General features: G+C 36.4%; 1 protein-coding gene across 1 annotated transcript in view; it reads left to right on the forward strand.

The window, feature by feature from the left end:
- The window catches only part of ADGRL2 (adhesion G protein-coupled receptor L2), a 709,985-nt gene that overhangs the window by 1,081 nt on the left and 687,957 nt on the right, over positions 1-20,947 (forward strand). The gene's annotated exons all lie outside the window — the stretch shown is intronic.

A 20,947-nucleotide genomic window follows, 5' to 3' on the forward strand; every position in this document is an offset into this window, starting at 1 on the left:
GATGCTATTTTCCTAATAAGGTCTCAGTCATATTAGTGAAATGATTCAGTGAAAAATATCAATGCAGTTTTCAGAGGAAGATAACAGATTTTACAGTAAATCCAGTCAGACACCATGGATAGTTCCTTGCATTTGGTGGCAGAGTTTAGAGTAACACATGTCTCTCTTTTTTACTCCATCTCAAATACAGCTTGGGATGTCTATAATTATAGCATCATTTTGAAGAAGCCAAATCAGTTAAAAAATGTTCCCTGGAAGGGAAAATTCATTGTCTAAAGGCAAATCTATTACAATAATTCCTTAGACATAAAGAAAAAAAAAGAAGTAGAGATTTATTCAGGTCCAAACTTATAGGGAATTGGTTGGTAGTATAAATGCTACCATAAACAGTAGAGCACAATTAGAATTTAGAATTTATAAATTTATGATAAATCCAGATTATAGAAGTTTATCAAAGTTATGTTCATGGCGATGCTTAAAAGTTAAGGCAATGTGATCCTATATGTCTTTTCAGAAATAAATGTCACTGAGTTAAATGTAACATTGTTCTAGGGTTGCATCTTAAAGCTGTTACTTGGAAAAGTCATGTACAAATAGAGCATGGCAATATCTTCTAGAAACTTTAACCTGCTAACTAAGAATGACCTGTAAATCCAGAGAAGGTGTCTTTTGCATCTGGAGCATAATCTGCCTTTTGCTGAAGCATCTGCTGATTATTGAACATAGTAGAAACCCAGTGAGTCTTGTTTCTACAATAAAACAAACATTATGCAAGCAATTGCTCAAGGAAAAATGCATCTTTCTATTGAATATTGGATAATATGAAATATTTTTGGTATGCTAGCCAGCTTGCAAAGCATAAAGCTTTGCAATAACATATAAGAAAAAGAATTAAGTTTTGTAATAGTGTCCAATGAAATCTCTTCAAAACTGTATATAAGATTTTGACTTTCTGTTCATCAGTAGAAATGATAATTGTTTCTATATATTGTTTGTTTAAGTATTTGTTTGTCAAAGAATTTACCCATGATGCTGCTCAAGTAACACCAAGCCATGTGTTTATAACTTCTGTATCTGCCCCCTATGCAACACTGTCCTTTTAATTCAATAGCATTCAAATGCCTGTAACTGTGTGAAGGCTAGTAATCTGAATTTTCAAAATGCAGCTAGTATCCCAAATAGACGTTTTTCAAACTAAATTCTGTGAAACGAGTGAAAGTTTCATCCTTCTCCTTTACTTGTTTACACTGATAAAAGGTAAAGGGGGTGAGGGAACCTATGACGTGACTAGATTTGGAAGAAGAACAAAGGTTTTCATGCAAGAATGGAAGGAAATTATATTGAAAACAACTAATAATATACTTGCTAAGCTGCAACCTGCAAAGCAAATCTCAGGTAAAAAATGCTGAAGTTTATGAAAAGACACAGAGGGGGTTTCCTTTGGTTTGAATGGAATTGTGGCCCAAATAATGTTGAGGATTAAAGATGATCCCTTTGGAGTTTGGCAATAAAGTGAGGTGAGATTAGATGACTCACTGGTAGAGATATGAAAAGGAGATGAAAGGCCTTTCAGAAGATCTTCTTTTAATATATATATATATATATATATATATATATATATGCACACTGGCATGCACTTATTTCCTTTCCCCCCCTCTCCTGAACTTTTCTGAATACCCAAAGTTTTGCTGGTAAGGAAATGTATTCCAATGAGTTCTGAGTAATATCTTTTAAAATAATTTAATAGTGGGCTTGTATATTGTCTACAGAAATACACAGAGTTCCTACTTTCAGATTCACTGAGAAAAATTGCATTTTCCAAAAATGACAATTATTCTAAAATATGCATTTCCAAGAGGTCTTTCCAAAAGTATAGAACTTTTAGTCTGTTTTAGTTTTTGATTGGCTGTTTTGTCTTTCACAACAGTTTTCATATTTTGCAGCCTGCCTGCAATTTGTATCGTGGTCTCTATTGCATTAGATGTAAACTTAGATTCTATGCTGAAGCAAGCACCTTTTCAAGTACAAGTTGTCCCATTTTCATATGTGCTTCAGTCTTGTTAATGCACTAAGCCATGTACTGTAGATAATTCAGCCAACATTCTCTTATCGGGATCACTTCCTGCTGGTTTTATGAAGACAGTTAAAAAGACAAATGGTCATCTTTATAGGATATTATAAAAGGCTGTTCAGAAATTCTATCCAAGTTCTTACAGGTCCCCTAGCCTTAGCTTTGCTGTGTTTTGAGAAATTCCCATCTTAAGACATACCCAAGGAAATAAATATATGACCACATGGCAGATTATTCCAAATACTGAAAGCAGAAAAATGAACTTAATTGGCAAGAAGTTTACCAAGCTGGTGCTGCCGCTTGAGATGATGGCCTATAGAAGCCTGAAAGGAAAACACGTTTTCTTAGGTTTCTCGTCAATTTACATACTTGATTATATCCTGTTCTCATTTTACAACTCCTTTCATTACCTTATGCTCCAATATATATGGCTTTAATATCAGGTTGCAAACTTTGGGCCTTTTATCCAAATGAATTCTGAAAATGATTGCTATTGCAGGAAAAGCTTCCTGATACCTCAAGGGGTTAAGAAGTGAATCACATCTGTAATTGACTGACTTCCCTACTGACAGGCTTTGAAGCTCTTCTGTTTTTTTCTTTTTTCTTTTTAACTCTTGTTTCATGAAACAAGATTGACACTCCTTTATATGTTTAGGATTCTTCAGCAAGCGCAAAGTGCTAGGTAATGATGGAAATTAACCTGGGGCTTTATCTATCTATTTCTTTGTGCAACATTTATTGAAGTGCTGGTAACAGTTAAAATTTTTATGCAAACAACTGTTCTCATCAGAATCTTGCATGCTTCTGTCATGTCATTTCATGCTTTGTGATTTCCAGAGGTGTGCAAAAATGACACCCTTTCCTCTCTTCAAAACTGTTGTTTTTGTTTTGGAGAGCCAATGAAAATTTTGCCAAGCAAAACACCAGATAAAGGAAAATATACAGAGTGCAAATGCATCTCTGAATGGTTAGTCTGTGGAACTTTGAACATAGTTATCTGACAGTGTGTCAGCAAGTGTTATCTTGAAAAGAAAAATGAACAAGAACAAGTCCAAGGAAAAAAGAAAGCAATTGTTGATTTGTTTCTCTCTGTTTATTTGTGCTAGCTTAGACTGTTCCCTCAATTGTCTTCTTGCTGAGGAGATTTGCCTTCCCTAGAGAATTTGATCTGAAAGCTGTTCTATTTAACCCTTTGGGAATACTGTACAATATGTCAGCATAAAAAATTACCACTGTCTGAAATTCATAATAAATGTAAGAAATGTGAGGCACTGAAAATACATTTCTCAATTATTAGTCAATAGATATATGGATACTAGGAGAACCGGCATGGTGTAGTAGTTTGAGAATTGACCTATGACTCTCGAGACCAGGGTTCAAATCCTAGCTTGGCTATGTAAACCCACTGGATGAGCTTGGACAAGTCACACTCTCTAAGCCTCAGAGAATGGAAATGGCAAACTCCCTCTGAAGAAATTTCCCAAGAAAACCTCTGTAATAGGATTGTCTTAGGGCTACCATAAGTTGAGAACAACTTGAAGGCACATAAGAACAACACCAACAAAACAAAAACGGTCGACAGAACTTTAGACATAGTTATTTGATGCTAATTACCCCATCTGTCCCCAGAACTATCATACTTAGAATTATTCTGTAATGTCATTTCTTAAAATTGTAAGAAACTGGAGAAAAATGTGCCATTTAAAAAAAAATGTGTTACATTGAGTGAGAATGAGGCTGCCAAAGAGTATGATACTTAACAAGGAATATGTTCCATAGCAATCAGGGAGATTTACTTCAGAGCAGACATACTGAAATTGGCATATGCCACCTCCATCACTACTTTTGTTATGCAAAGCCACAGGATCTCTTCAATCTCAGGCCAAGGGATTTCACATCCTTGCTAATTCAAATTTGTGCCTGATGCTGACTAGAGGGTTGAGGGTCATAAACATGTCACTGATATACCTACCATAGAACTAAAGCTCTTACAAAGTAATGCTTTTCTTGTGCTTAAGCTGGTCATATCCATTACCACCAATGCACTTAACCAACAAACTCAAAAGATACTGAACTCTTGCAATGACACTGAGACTGAAGTATGCACATATTAGGCTGGAAAAGAATATGCTATTAAAAGCAAAGACACACAGAATAATAATTTTTAAAATTAAGTATTTGTCTCATAAGTGTGCATTGATTTAAACTATTCACTGCAACTGTCATTTTAAAAAAATGCTCAGAAGACTTTATTTGTCACAATGGCACTTCATTCACTTCACTCTGTTATTGCTGCAACAGTTTAAAGGAAATCCCAGAAACATAAACATATGTTGGTGTGAACAAAATTTCAAAAACTGTATTCTGTAACTGCTACTTAAACCTCTCTTTGCTGCCAATATAATGTAATATGAAGTGAACAGAAAAAGCTCCATCATTTAGTGAGGAAATTCAGAACCTCTCGGGAGAAGATTCCAAAGTTTAGCAGGAAAATGATCAGAGAATGTTAAAATAATATACAATTTGAAACTTACCTGAGTGAGACTAATTATGTGCAACATACTTCAAGATCCATCTGAAAAGAAAAAGTGTTCCAATATATCAATGTTATAAGGAACTGAATTCAGCATCTTGCAATTGAAGGTTTGAAGCCCCATTCTGTTTTCATTATCTGCTTAACAAATCCTGTAATCGAACATGAACTTGCCTGGGAATAATTTCTATTGAAGTCATTTTGTTTACTTTTAAACACACATATATAGGATTACAGTGAAAAGGTTAAGCTGCTGTTCTGTACTTATTTGTTTATGAATGTAAATAGGCATGAATGCATCATTATAGACGTTAGACTATTTGTGCACACTCTAGCACATAACACAATATTTCTCATTCATGACTCAAAACATCAGGAGACTTCTAGAGTCAATTATTGATAGCCAAAGAGAAACTTTAGGGGAAATCCTGCAAAAGTAAATCTCTTATCCGCACCCATTTTCATTCTGTTGATGATGAATTTAATGCAAGGCTGGAGGAAATCACAATTGCCCCCCCCCCCCCCCCACACACACACACATTTTTTCTTGCTCCTTTTGTGACCACTTTAGGTGGCCATGGCATAGCTTCAGCCTGTTCTGGGGGCATGCGTCATCCAGAAATCATATGCAAGACTCCAGTTGTTGCATCTAAAAATCATGGAAACACTCCAAGTTCCTTAGACAGAGCATCCCCCCACCATTGATAGGGTTTTTTGGTTTGTTTGTTTGTTTGTTTTAATCTTCTCTATGTCAATTATATTCATCAATCATGTAAGAAAGATAGGTCTGATGTGTTGTGGAGGAAAAAATTAGGAGAAGGAGCAGGAAGAGTTTGCCTTTCTGTCCTAGACAATATCCTCTTGAGCATCAAGAATATCTTTTTGGGGCTGAGGGTGAGGAGGGACAGCAACACAGTAGTAGATACCTTTTTCTTTGATTATTTTGGGCCATGAAAGGATGGATTTTGAGTCAACCATTGCACTTAGCCTGGTCCTGTTGGCAGAATATGAAATGCTGTCACGTTGATATGTGCTGAATCTGGTACAGATCAGCTTTTCGTGCCCAGTTGCAACTGCTTGACAAGCCAGTCATTGCCCTTAATCCAGCCATGTTGGCATAGTATGAAGGTGCTGGGTTGACAGATGCTGAATCTGTGGAAGATCAACTTCTGGTGCTGAACAGCAACTGCTTGAAAAGCTGCAACTATGAATAGTTGCCAAAACAAGCCCTAAACTGTGAGACTGTGAGACATTCACATTCTGTACATATAAAACACCACTAAGTACAGTATATGATGTGTTTGAATCCTCCCCCCCACACCTATAAATATCAAAGGGCCCATTAATAGTAATAAGTATGGGTGAATTTGCAGTCTTATTACATTCTTGAAATTTATTTTGTTATCCCTGAATAATTTTGTATTTATGAGATGGGGAGCTCTGATAAAAGGACTGAGTTCACACATCACACTAAACCAGAGCAGAGAACTTGTGGCTGTTGAGATCTTAGACTCCAACTATGATCAGACCCCAACAATGTGATTAATATCAGTGTAAAAATTCTGAGTCACATTGAAGCACATTGTAGTTGGATATACCTGAAGAGGAAGGAATTTCAACAAGCCCCCCCACACACACACACACTTCTGTGTGGTTTAAAAGATATCAACCATGTTTATTTTTACTTTTAGATAACTATTATTTGTTGGGTTGTTGGGTGTAATAGTTAATGTTAAACAAGCTAGCTGTAAACCATGATTTCTACAGCTGTCATGTTGTATTTTAACATACTTAGTGCAATTTATTTCCTGGTTTGGATGACAGAAGAAGCTGCAGTTAGCTAAGAATTTTCCTACAAACTGTATAGGAGAAGAGCAGAATGATTATAAGAATAATTGTAGTTCTCTCCTGCTCATGCACACTGTATTTAACTGGGGTGGGCCAAACTAATCTCTGCGCCCAATACTGGATTTTTGTTTTGCTTTGTTTTTTGCATGCACTGGGTCCCTTCCAGAGCCCCTCTTTCTCCCACAAAATTATATTTCATTTTTTCTTCTCTTTTTAATGATAGTTTTCACTTCTGGCATCAAAACTTTCAGGCAGCAAAACAATGGTGGCTTCTTTTGCTTGCAATCCCTCACGCAAACAAAAAACAAAGCAAAGCGGATGTCCAACCACTTCAAGGTTGTTTTTTTCTTTCTACCCGTCTCAAATTTTTAGTGCTGGCTATGTCCAGGGTGATTCCAGTGTGAGGGCAAAAATTTGGTCCATGGAGTACCCATCTAATAAAACATAATTACAAATCATTGTTCAGTATGATGAACATATAAATGGAAACCCATTTATATCAATTACTCAAGTGTAAACAGAGTTATTGCAACTTCTGTCTCCCTCTACTTACACTACATCTGTTCATATTCCTTGTGAAAACAAGCAGTGAATAAAAATGAAACTAACAAGGGAATGCCTGTGGAAGTTAAGATTGAGTTTCTCTCATTCCTTGAGGTCATAGTTGATCTGTATTTCAACATCTGAAGGCCCGCATGAGGCTCTACTTATGAGAGGATTAGACTGTCTTGATGTCTCTGCATCCTGAATAGATCTTCATCTGATGTCACTTCTCCTGTCTTTTCCCTCTTTCCTTGCACTTTAGGAATAAAGTACCAATGCAAGGAATTTCTTTAAACTGGAGTTGAAAATTGGTCTTACCCAGTTTAGCTATTCACAGAGCTATTCACAGTTCCATGTTTGATGCTGACACAGATTCTGGGTCGTCTGTTTATAGACATGTCATTTGCCTGTGAAATTGTTCCCAAACTTTAACATCTTTCAGTGAGCAGAGATTCCAGTGGTGGATTTCAGAGCTACTTCCTTTGGTTTGTGCTGCTGTTAACTGCTTTAGAAGGATGTTTTTACTCTCCATAGTGCGCACGCACACACACACACACACACACACACACACACACACACACACAATTTTGGGACTAAGGGCAATATTTGCAAGATGTAGCCTCTGAATAGAACATTGTCAAGTACAGTCAATATTCTGCATGACTGGAATATTTGCATTTAACAGGAAAAAATTCCCCGTCCCTTAATAATAAAGAGCAATGGATTTTCTTGCAGAAAAAGATTTGGACAGTTTATTTTTGTACACCAGGAACCTTGTTTTCAAAATAACTTTAAAAACAATATCCAGTGCAAGAAAATTCTGTCAAAATTCTGTTATATATGTAAAATGATCGGTCCAGCATACAGAGTTTTTCCCCAGACATTTTTTTCAAATAGCTGCTCACATCTTAATGTTACCTTGTTCATAAGATAACTGGCAAGTTATTTTCAATGTATTAATATGTGTTGTTGTTGTTGTTGTTGTTGTTTTGAGAGGGGTATCTATTGAATATCTTTACTATATTGTGTATCCTTTAACAAATACTGCACAATTCTACTCATATATGATAATTTCCTGACATTACTTATTCATTACTCCTGTAATTAAACTATTTTTTTCCCCTGTGGTTAAATATTTAAACAGTTTTTCACTGTTTTTTAACATGTAGTTTAGAACTGAGTATTACAGTTAACATAATTTGTTGTGGCCATAATCCAACAGGAGATGGAAACCCATTTATAGCAATGGTCTTAACTACAGAAAAACTGTAATTCATGGATGTTTACCTGGGAGTAAACAATAGCAACCATTATTTTATTATAAACAGTAATAGTGTCTTGCAGTTTTTATATTAGATGGTAAACTGTAATGTTAATATAGTAACTAACACATTTAGGATGCTAATGCATTTTTATTACTGTGACTCTCTAAATCTTATAAATTCATTAAGGATTAATATCAAGTATGAAATGGTATGATGATGATTTCATGTGACAAGTTTACCATGAAAGTTTGTTTTTTGCCTTTCAAGCAGTTTGAAATGGAATGAATGAAAAAGAGAAAAGTGGTGTAAAAATAATTAAAATATCATGTCTCAAATTATTCATGCTTAAATTAATTTCCTCTTTGAATTCAGATGGCCCACATTCTGCAAAATGAAATCTGTGAACTGAAGTGTCATTTGTGAAACAATTTGGATTTTATAGATACATGAAATCTGTGGTAGTTTGATTTCAGGGTCACATTTTATGCTAAATGGTGATTTCAGTACTGTAACATTTAGTTGATTGTATGAAATTGAATATATGGGCAAATATATCATATGGATGTCATGATGAAAAACACTGGAGAACAGCTTATGCATAAGACAAAGTTTTAGCATATAAATTCACATGTCTTTACTGAAAAGATAAGTCTCATTGAGTTTACAAATACTTATTCCCAGAAAGATCGGCATGGCTTCAGTTTTCAAAATATTTGCTTTGATTTTCTTTCGAGTCAATCCTTGCACATTCATATCAATGTGGCAATAATCTGAACTACCTATCGTTTCTTCTGTTCATAGGTTCCCATACCTTGTAGTTTCCTTACCCCAGTCCTAATACATTAAAAAAAATTAAATATAAAATCCATTTAAGTATATAACCCTGTTTAATTTCCTATGAAAGATTACAGTAAGCGTGCTTTTAGAGTAATGATGTCAGTGCTGGATGATAAACATGTATTAGGCAGTGCGAAATGCTGATTATCTGTCAGAATAAATCTGTTTATTTCAGAAATAGCAGTCTGACAACCCCCTGTTGTTAATCATGAAAGTACATGCGCATGCCAGGTACTCTTGAGTTGATTTTTTTCCGTTTCCAGAATGATTTTTAGAGGAGAGGAACAAACTCATATATTCATGTTATGAATTCTTTTCAGCTAGTTCCACTATTTGTCCCTCCCAAATTCTTTTCTAAAAATATGAAATCGAATCAGAGAATTGATGGGCAGATCTTTTTTCCCCCTCAAATACACAGCTATTCATAGGAAAGAACAGTGAAGGAGCGGAAAATGTGGATTAGAGGATTAGACTGCAGTTCCATTTTCACATTTCGCTGAGTTTGTCACAGATATTGTCACTGTATGCTTATTTGTTTTAACCAAGGGGAGAACATGTTTACAGGGGTGTGAACAGTGGGGGAGAAAGTTGATTTGGGACATTCACATAAAATTGATCATGTTTCAGTGTTCGTGTTTATTGTGTAATATGCTGAATTCAGAATGTGCGTTAAAAGCATAAAAAAGGTTGGGGGGGGGGGAGAAACAAAAATGGATTTTGCCTTCTATATTATAGCCACTGTTAACAGAAGTTTAAAAAAATATTTGGATAGGAGTCAGGGAATGATGCCCATGTATATTTAAATATGATACATCATATACTACTGCTTGTATATTTAAGCTGGGAACTCAAATGCAATGACCAGGGAAAGAGAGCTGCAAGTCTTTGTAGAACATTCCTTAATTCTGTGTAATAAACCCAGAATAATTGTGGCTTCTGAATATAACACGTTTAAATTTACTGTTTGGTTGTTTGCTTGGAAGAAAGCATTTGAAAACATAGCACTAGTGGAGGTACATCAGTGACCTCTTATTCCCAAATCAAAATCTTATTTCCCAGATACCAAAGTAGTACTTGCTTGATCATGTTGCCTTTTGATGATTTCATGAAAACAACAAAATCCTCAGTAAAGAAATGGTACTGATACATATATTTCAAAGTGTAATAAGGATTCCCTAAACAAATGTTTAAAGCTGTTATTTCTCCCAAGCCCTTTCTTGCTTTCACAAAGACCACCTTTCCCTGTCTGCTCAATTGCCTCAAATTTAATAAGTGCTTCCTACAAAACTAATTTCTCCCCAAAGAATGTGCACTTCTCCATCTTAATTCTGAATTTACATGTTTAGTATGCATAGTTTTGCATGAGAAGATCTGTTTTCTATTAGATAAAGGTCACTGTCATTCATAATCAAGGGAGAAAGGTAGATTAAAGGTCAGGATTCAACATATTTATTTATTTATTTATTTATTTATTTATTTATTAAAAAGTGATTAGCTGTACATATTTCTTCATATGATTTGGTATATCACTGGATAAGTGCAAGTCATAACTTAACAAGTTAATTGTGGTATCATGGGTTAGTTGTTTCATTATTTTCTTGAATTATGGTCACAGATTTCTGCCACTCACTTCACTCCCAAATATGCAACTTATATGTTTCAGCTGGAAAAAGTGGCAATAGTGATGTTTCCTCAGACATTTCCAAGGGTTTTGATAACGTATTTAATAATAACTTAAAATAAAATCTTAAACATCCGCAGTGAGAATTGCTTGACTATAAACACAGATGTAGAACAATGTGTGTGAATTTAAATCTATATTACAAAACATTTTAAACAAGATCTTCTTTAAATATCAGATCAGAAATTCACCAGGATTTTTTTTCCAAAGAGCTATCAGCAGAAATTAGATTTTTAGTTAGATGCTGGATTTAGAGTACTAGTTTCTAGAGATAGCTTTCATTAAATGGCCTTTTTTCATCTACTGATAAAAGCCAAAATTAGACTAATTTATTGTTCTAAATTAAGTCTATGGGGAAGTCTGGTGTGTGTGTGCTTTTTTCCTCTAGAACCGCTATGCATTTTTCAGAATATATTTCAGAGAGGCATAGCATCTAGCAATTGGGGGAAGAGGCAAGCAGGCAAGATATACTTTATCAAAATTAATGGGACCATGACATGTTTAACTGTCTGGATTTCACCCTGTATCTTGAAAGACTGGGTCTTAAGTATAGTGCTGAAAACCACCTTGTTCTCTATTAAACAAATGAGTAATACATTTAAAAGAAAGAAAGAGAAAAAGAAAAGAAAAGAAAGAAAGAAAGAAAGAAAGGCATTATGATTGTTTAAACTTCTGGGTTGTGTTTTTTTTCTCTCTCAAAAACAACAAATGCACTCTGAAAAGACATATAATTGACACATTTTCAAAATGCATGAAATATTTATACATGGAAAAGAGTAGATGGTCAAAAATAAATGGCCGATTATTCACATCTTTTTTTTTAACATATACATGCAAAGACTCCTGTCTTCTCTTGCCTAGTAGGATCATAGTATAACTGTAAAGTGTGTACAACTTTCATCTAAGCCTACAGTGGTAAAAAGTCTGTACAGCTCAATGGATGTATAGCAGTATTTCATTTGTAACACATTGAAAGAGAACCATTATTTGGGAATTTCTGCTTTTAAATATCTACTTCATTTCACGTCAGGTATTGTGGACAATTACAAATAACAACAACAACAACAACAACAATAATAATAATGTGTTCAAAAACCAAAAATTATTTGTGTGCAGAACACAAATTCTTTCTAAATAATTTCTTAGGAAACTGAAAGATATAAGATTTTTTTCTTTTAAATGAGTGGATTTTAATGTTTATTCTCTGTTGTATTTTAACTGCTGTAAACCGCCCTGATCTGATGGAAGGGCGGTATATAAATAAAAATTTTATTTTATTTATTATTATTTATTAAAAATAAAGATGTCAAGTCTATTATTAGCATTATTACTTTGCAGCAGTTCTGCATCAAAAAGTATCAGTTTTGAATGAAACACAAATTAGTACATTTGGAGTGGTTTAGGGGAGGTATTGTTCCTGAGTTTACATCAGCCCTATTCTGAGCTTTGCCACTTCATACCTTAATCATACGCTGTTTTAATGGTTATTATAAAAGCTCCAGCTTTCACATGACTCTGTTTTCAACTGTTGCTCTGCTTTTATAACATATTTATGAAACAAGGCCTTGAAAGCATAACCTAGCATGTGCTCTAAATGAAGAAACAAAAGCAGCCCCATCTAGTAATATGTCCACTATATAAAATTTGTATGTTCTGTTCATTATAATTAATGAAAATTCCCACTTAGGTTGTACTCTAAAGGGGAAACAATACACATTTTTGAGAGACTATTTATGTGCCATAAATAGTCAGATATGTACACCATTTTTTCCTGTTATGTTTTCCATGGTGGTTTCTATCTATACCTACCCATGCTGGAAAAGTGTCTAACTGTGTGGGTCAGTTTGAGTGGGTGAGTATTAACTGTGACATTTATAAGTAAAATTAAGAAAGTACAGGAATAGTTCATTATTAAAAATGAATAGTCTGTGTACTGATTTTCCCCATAAATGATCTTGCATTTGTGTTAGGACACCAATATTCAAGAGGGCTTTTTGAGTAGAAAATTTTCTACTGCTATATATGAAAAATGTTCAGTTTCTTAAAAGGTATCGTTTCATTCAGTTCATTAAGAAGAAAATCCCAGTCAAACTGAGTTGTTTAAAAGTTTTAACTAACTTTTTTTCCTGTGCAGATGTGCTTAGAAAGCATAAATAAGGAATACATTACTCCTTAGCTATGCTAAAAATTGGGATCGTAAATAGTTTTCAGTGCCTTCATTATTTTTCTGAAAATTTAAAGAATGTAAGGAAATGCCTGCTATTGAGTTGCTATCTTTTAAAGCATGTGCTAGCACTCCAATAAAAAAAAGTCTTTAAATGATGGTTTCCATTTATTTGAATATCTTCTTCAAATCAGATTAAATGCAATTTATAGAATGTCCCCATGAAAAAAAATCTTGTTTAAAATGTTATTAGGTATTTTTTTTCCTTTTATTTTTTGCTACAATGAACATTTTACCATTTTTCTTGAAGATATATTGATCCAGATTTTTGAGAAAAGCTAAATCTTTTGCTTGGGGATAAATAATAATAATAATAATAATAATAATAATAATAATAATAATAGATAAAGTATAGTGTTGTTCTGTGTCTAGAAATAAATCTTGTCAAAGGATCAACCATTTTAGCTTCACTGGAACCAAATTTAATTTTAAAGTATATCCTAATTAAATGATAGAAACAACTGAACATAACCATGTTGGTACCATATACAGATCTCGGTGTTTTGAGATCACTGTTCACACTCCATCTGCAAACATACTGCTTCTTTGTTCCCTGAGGAGACAGCTTTGACCTTTACTTTGCCCTTCGATTTCTCTTCTCTCACAGGCTCACCTGGATTTTGTATAAAGAGCCATCATATTTGTTCATGGTGTAGTTACTAGTCAAGGTTTAGGAAAAACAGGGTAGAACATGGAACAGAAACATGTAAGAGCGTGATCAAATAAATCACAGCACCATTACCCAGAGCAGATATGACGGAAGTGAGACATGGCACAGATCATCTCTGTGCAATATTGACACTCTCCTGTCTTACACCTGAAAGAAACAAAGAAAAAATACACAATTTTCAAAGCCCTTTCACAATTCAAGATTTTTTGTGTAAAATTTGTCCATACTATTTTCAGTGTTTAATTTTTATTTTATTTTTTATTTCCTGGCATAAAAGTCTGTTTTCTGTGCAAAACAACCACATGCAATTTTTGCACAAAATAAGTCCAGAATTCTGAATATTCTTGTGAATATCATAATTCTTCTCATCAGGGCTGGCTGACAAATGAGAAGAATGGTTTTTGTTTTGTTTGTTTACCATTTTGCAAATATTTTCAATTATTCTTCCTATCCCTATTGAGGCTGTTAATTGAGGCTGATCATTAAGAAAATATTCGGTCTATTTTCAAATCACTATTGGTTTTCAGTTTATTTCTGAATTAATTTCCTCTTTAGGGTCTTTAAATCTTTGAGCCAAAAAAGATTGCCAAACTATCAAGATTTTCTTCATGACTTGTTCAAAGTGCCCCTACTTCCTCAGGTGAGGTAGTCTTTGTTAGCACTGGCCAGGATGCTCTGGGGCAGTCCAGAGTATCCTCTCCTTTGAGCTAGCCCAACTTCCCACAGTTATCTGGCTCTCTGTTCCTGTGCCAGGGTTTGTCCAGGCATCCTGCAGTGCCACCCAATGCATTGCTACCATGAGTAACTCACGTCTGGGGTCGTATGGCTGGGCATCTTGGGATCCCTGGGCACCCAAAGATGATCGCATGGCTTGGCACCTTGTTCTGACCTCAAACTGAGAGACTGGTGACAGGGCAGAACATGCTGGTGACTCAGTGGGATGACTGTGCAGACAACTGCTCTTGTGCACAAACAGAGGGTACCAAATCTTCCCAGACAATCCAGAGTAAGAGGTATGTTTTTAAAATTTGTTTTAAGGTTGTTATACCCTGGTTCTGGTACTGAAAGTACTGGATGTTATCTGGACTGTTCACACCAGAACTGGGGTTTGAGCTGTGGGTCATCTTAACAGACAATGTCAGAATGGGGGGAAGTGGATGGGCCTTTTGCACTTTGCAGACAAGGCCACTGAGTGCAATGTGGAAGAATGCCTTTTAGTGACATCACCTCATATTTTACATGTGGTCCTCTTGTCCATTCAGTGAAGGACCTCCATAAATGTGTTCAGATGTAAGGTGCACATATTTTTATTTTCTGTCTTAAGCAATCATTGATATTCATATTCATAGACATATATGCCAAGACTGATTTCTGTTTTTACTGTTTTTACTGTTTTTCTGTTTCTCTGGTTGAAATGTTTATGAGAATTATTATTATTATTATTATTATTATTATTATTATTGAAAATTATTTGCACTGTTTTGGGAGTCTTTGATTGATAGATTGCATCAATCAAGTAACCCATAATTATTAAATTGAAACAAGAGCTTGGAAGTGCTTATTAGAAACAACTAGTTATAATTTGTCCCCTTCCCCAATAACAGAAATATAACTACATTTTAGGATGATGGTAACTTACTAAGGGATAACTTCACTCCTTCCCCCAGCATAACTGTAAAATTTTAGTTATATGTAATGTCATGAGGCTGGCATGTGTAAATGGTGGAGGAATGCCACAAGTTTTGACTGCTGCATTACTCTGTACCTTGTGCTGCTGTCTCATGGTCTCTTGTGGATATTGAGGTAATGATGAGATAGGTGCCAGAACATTATATAGTATTTTGTACCACATGCTAGTGGACTCTAGCATTCAGGGGTGCATTTGTTTTTACAATAATTAATTTGCCACTTGTAAGAAATGGGATAGCAGATACTTTTTGTCACTGTTGTTGTAATGTGCCTTCAAGTCAATGCAAACTTATGGTGACCCTATCATAGACATTTTTCTTGGCAAAATTTGTTCAGAGGAGACTTGTCATCACCTTGTGAATGGTGAAACTGAGAAAGTGTGATTTGCCCAAGGTTGTCCACAGCTGAGTAGGGATTCAAACACTAGTGTCCTGGAGTCCTAGGTCTAATCTGCACTGCAAAAATAATGCAGCTTGACACCATTTTAACTGCCATAGCTCCGTGCTGTAGAATTCTTGGATTTGTAGTTTGGTGAAATATTTAGCTATCCTTATAAGATATTTAGCTTTCCTTGTCACAGAGGACAAAAAACTACAAATCCCAGCACTGAGCCATGGCAGTTAAAGTGGTGTCAAACTGCATTGTTTCTGCAGTGCAGATTAGAACCTAGTCCAGCAATCATAGAATTATAGAATCAAAGTTGGAAGAGACCACATGGGTCACCCAGTCCAGCCCCCTGCCATGCAAGAACTCACAATCAAAGCAACCCCAACAGATGGCCATCCAGCCTCTGTTTAAAGACCTCTAAGGAAGGAGACTCCACCACACTCTGAGGGAGTTTGTTCCACTGTCGAACAGCCCTTACTGCCAGGAAGTTCCTCCTAATGTTGAGGTGGGATGTCTTTTCCTGTGACTTGCATCCATTGTTCCGGGTATTATTCTCTCAAGCAGCAGAAAACAAGCTTGCTCCATCCTCAATATGACATCTCTTCAAATATTTAAACAAGGCTAGTATATCACCTCTTAACTTCTCTTCTCCAGGCTAAACATCCCCAGCTCCCTAAGTCTCTCCTCATAGGGCATGGTTTCCAGAGCCTTCACCATTTTGATTCCCCTCCTCTGGACATGCTCCAGCTTCTCAACATCCTTTTTGAATTGTGTTGCCCAGAACTGGACACAATATTCTAGGTGGGACCTGACCATAGCAGAACAGAGTGGCACTATTGCTTCCCTTAATTTAGACACTATACTTCCACTGATGCAGTCTAGGATCGCATTGGCCTTTTTAGCTGCCTCATCACACTGTTGACTCATGTTGAACTTGTGGTCCACTAGGACTCCTAGATCTCTTTCACATGTAGTCTTGTTAAGCCAGATATTCCCCATCCTATATCTATGCATTTCATTTTTCCACCCTAAGTGCAGTATCTTATACGTCTGTATTGAAATTTATTTTGTTTTTATTGCTAAAAGAAAGGAAAGTCTTCATAATGAGAACACAACAAGAACTCATTGATAAAGGAATTGAAATGAATTGGTTTGTTTACAGGCAATTATACAAAAGGGCTAAACAAGATATACAGGGCAAGGGCTAATGGGGAAAAGGGACAAAGCTGAAAAAAATTTGGAGAGGAAGGGGGAAAAGATTATTGGGAAGAACATACAATATAATAGTGGGATGGGAGACAGAGGATGAACTTGTTATGGATAATAAAATGGGCAAAATATTTGGGGTTTTCGATTTATTTAGATCAATGGGAAAATTGTGGAATAAAATATTTAAAAAATTGCAAAATATGAAAGAAAACTGGTATAAGTTTTTTTTTAGATGGCACTTTACTCCAACCAAGACTTCAAAAATTTGTAAGAAAAAAGATAATTTATGTTGGAAATATCACAATTCTTCAGGCTCATACTTTTATTGTTGGTGGTCGTGCAAGAAGGCTAAAACATTTTGGGCTCAGATTACTCCAACAATAAATGAAATGTTAAAAAAAGAGCTAGCAGTAAAACCAGAATATATGTTACTAAGTTTATTTGAGGACAAGACTGATATAAAATATGGTAAAGTTCTATTTCACTTGACAACTGCAGCTAGGATGTTATATGCACAGAAATGGAAAGCTAAGGTGATACCAGATGTACAAGAATGGATGTTTAAATTATATGACGTTATAGAAATAATAGAATTAACAGACATATTAGAAGATAATGTTAAGGATGAATCTGATTGGGATCTAATTAATGGGTTACTTTGTTCTGTATAAGACATTAATGGAACTCGGTTGACTTGTTTATGTTAAGCTTTGTTTGATTTTTATTGTTTTTATTTTGCTCGTGATTTTAAGATTAAGACGAAAAGAAAAAAATTAGGGAGTAAAGCAATAGAATATAGATTAAGTGATATGGATAACTACAATGAAAGAACAATTGAATTGATTCCGTCTAGAAAGCCAAGGCATTTCAAAGAGGTACAGTGTGCCCGGATCATACGCGGGCGCGCTTTACGTGGACTTGAGCGTACACGCTCAAACCGTGAGGAGTGCACAGGGCGGAAGGGGTGGCGCGTCCCATTCAACTGAATGGGCACGTGTGCCCGTGGTGCCTGCACGCCGCCACACCACCGTGCATGAACCCCATTGTTTCCAATGGGGCTTGAGCATAGGCAGAATTCGCCTTACGCGGAGGGGTCTGGAACTGATCCCCCACGTAAGGAGAGGGCCGACTGTACTTATAAGAGCCTCAAAGCAAAGGAAGACATGTAAATGATTCACAATGCAGGGTGGAGGATGTTTAGTTTATTGCAAGATGTCCGTATATTTTAAGAAATTTGAATAAAGATTAATTTAAAAAAAGAAAGAAATCCATTTGGTTAGCTTTGGCCCAACTTTCTAATCTATTAAGGTCATTTTGTATTTTGATTCTGTCCTCTGGGTTATTAGCTATTCCTCCCAATTTAGTGTGATCTGCAAATTTGATAAGCATGCCTTCTATTCTTCTTAAGTCATTGCTAAAGATGTTGAATAGCACTGGACCCAGGTATCTGGGAAAGCAGCCTAGTAGCTGATAGCCACAGTTAAAATAGTAAGCAAAATAACACCTCATGGAACTTGCAAAGATAAAGCCAAAACAAAGGCAAAGTCTCGTACCAAAGTTCTGTGGTCTGAAGTCCAGGGGTCAATCCAAGAGAGAATTCAGGTCAAGAGTTCCAGAGAAGTGTAGTCAAACAATCCAAGGTTAAGGGTTCCAGAGAGGCAAGATGATCAGACAGTCCGAGAATCAAGGGTCAAGGCAAAGAAGACAGAGGAGTTTATCACACAGGCCCCTGGAACGGGCCTGTTGCATTACAAAAGGGGGCTTGATGGGAATGGGAGGCAGCACAGAATGCAGTTTACCGCACAGGAGAATGCCACCATTGGAAGTTCTCATTGCGTTCTGGATGCATCCCAGAGGGGGGCGATTTTTAGGAATGCTTCTAAGCAGTTCCTGAAAATCGCCTCCTGGGGAATGCATCCGAATGCAATGAGAACTTCCGATGGTGGCGGCAACATTCTCCTGTGCAGTAAACTGTGTTCTATGCCGCCTCCTGTTCCCACCACACCCCCTTTTGTAATGCGGCAGGCTCGTTCCAGGGTCTGTGCGATAAACTCCGAAGAAAAGGTCAGGAATAAGCATTCTTTCACCAGCAAACCCATTCTCTGACACCCAGTCTGGCGTCCTTCACTTGTTTATATAATCAGCTCTCATGAACTCAGCCATTTTGAGATTAGCTGGCATTTTTCATAAAGCCTCCTTGAGCGCCGGAGGCACACTCTTTCAGCTCTTCGCTGGCCAAAGGTAAGTATGTTGGTGTCCTCCTCCTCCATGTCTCCCATGCCTGAAGGCTCTGGGGCCTGAAGGTTTGGTTGTTGAGTCTCCCTTCAGACCATGGACTCTGCTGGAGTTCTCAAGGCTGAACTAGGGCCAGGCTCAGGTTCAAGCTGAGGCTCCAGTTCAGCCTCAGAGTCCTCCCCTGACTCCTCAGCCAGGCTGGGCATGACATCAGGACAGAACCCTGTGGCACCCCACTGGACACTTCTCTCCAAGATGAAGAGGAGAAATTGCTGAGCACTCTTTGGGTTCAGCCAGTCAACCAATTACAAATCTATTTTATAGCTTCATTGTCTAACACACATTTTACTAGCTTGTTTGCAAGAATGTCATGGGAGACCTAGTCAAAAATCTAACTGAAATCAAGATATGCAATATCCACAGCATTCCTTTCATCTACCAAGCTGGTAATTTTAGAAAAGAAGAGAGAGAGAGAGAAAGAGAGAGAGAGAGAGAGAGATCAGATTAGTCTGACATGACTTTTTTTCTCCAGAAATCCATGTTGACTTTTTGTAATTATGGCATTCCCTTCTAAATATTCACAGACTCTCTGTTCAATGATCTGCTCTAGAATCTTTCCTGGTATTGATATCAGACTAGCTGGATGATAACTGTTACGATCATATTTTCTTCCCTTTTTGAAGGTGAGGACATTTGCCCTCCTCCAGTCTGCTGGGATTTCTCCTGATCTCCAGGGGTTCTCAAAGATTATTGCTAATGGCTCCAAGATTATATTTGCCAGTTCTTTTACTATACCTGGATGTTGTTCATCTTGTTCCAAAGACTTAAATTCATTTAGATTAATAAGGTCTTTCTATATTACTTCTTTACTTATTCTGTGCTATATTTCTACCATAGTGTCCTCATCTCCACTTTCCTCAGCAATAGCTTCAGGATTTTCAGTCCCTCCTATGGCTCAGCCACCAAGTGTTTTTCTTTTCAAGGAACCTGACATTGACACCAATCTCAGGGCAAATTGCAGTTTCATCAAGGAGGCACTTTTCACTAGGACTGAACAGCAGGGGTATAAAAAGCTAGATTTCCACCTCATGTATCAGATTTCCAGTCATAATCATTCCCCTTCTCCATCTAGCTTTAAAGTAATACCAAGATATGTTAAATGAATATATCCATTTAATGTATCGTGAGCTTTGGCTCCAAGGCTATCTAGTGAATTCATGGCTGCTATTATCTTAAGCCATGCACTAAAGTAGTTCTTAAAATAGAATTTTGAAATATCAGCTCTCTTCAGAGACTGGTTCATGCTGAGTTTGAACTGGTGACCCTCATAATGAACAGCAACAGGACACTGGCATAGGTCACTGAGACTGGGATGGAGCTGTGTAGCTGTGGCATATCCTGAAATCTCTAGTGTATCAGTGAGAGGCACTGAATACCCATGCTGTTTCCATGCCAGCGGGGCAGTCCAATTTGTATCCTGTGGATACAATCCATGGCTTCTATTCCTGGCCCAGTTTTAGTAATATTTGTGTGTGTGTGTGTGTGTGTGTGTGTGTGAGAGAGAGAGAGAGAGAGAGAGAGAGAGAGAGAGAGAGAGAGAGAGAGATTCCTTTTGTTTACTGTGATCCCATGCTGTGTACCTTTTATCTCATGGTGGGGACCATAAATACCCACTGAGAAGAGATGACTTTTTCCTGACAACTTATTCCTGTCCATTAGCTAGGTTTTTTTTTCTTAAAAAATAAAATTATATTT

This window comes from Sceloporus occidentalis, unplaced genomic scaffold (assembly GCF_023333645.1).
Source record: "Sceloporus occidentalis isolate IW3139 unplaced genomic scaffold, rSceOcc1.0.p SCAF_3, whole genome shotgun sequence".
Classification (NCBI taxonomy): Eukaryota; Metazoa; Chordata; class Lepidosauria; order Squamata; family Phrynosomatidae; genus Sceloporus; species Sceloporus occidentalis.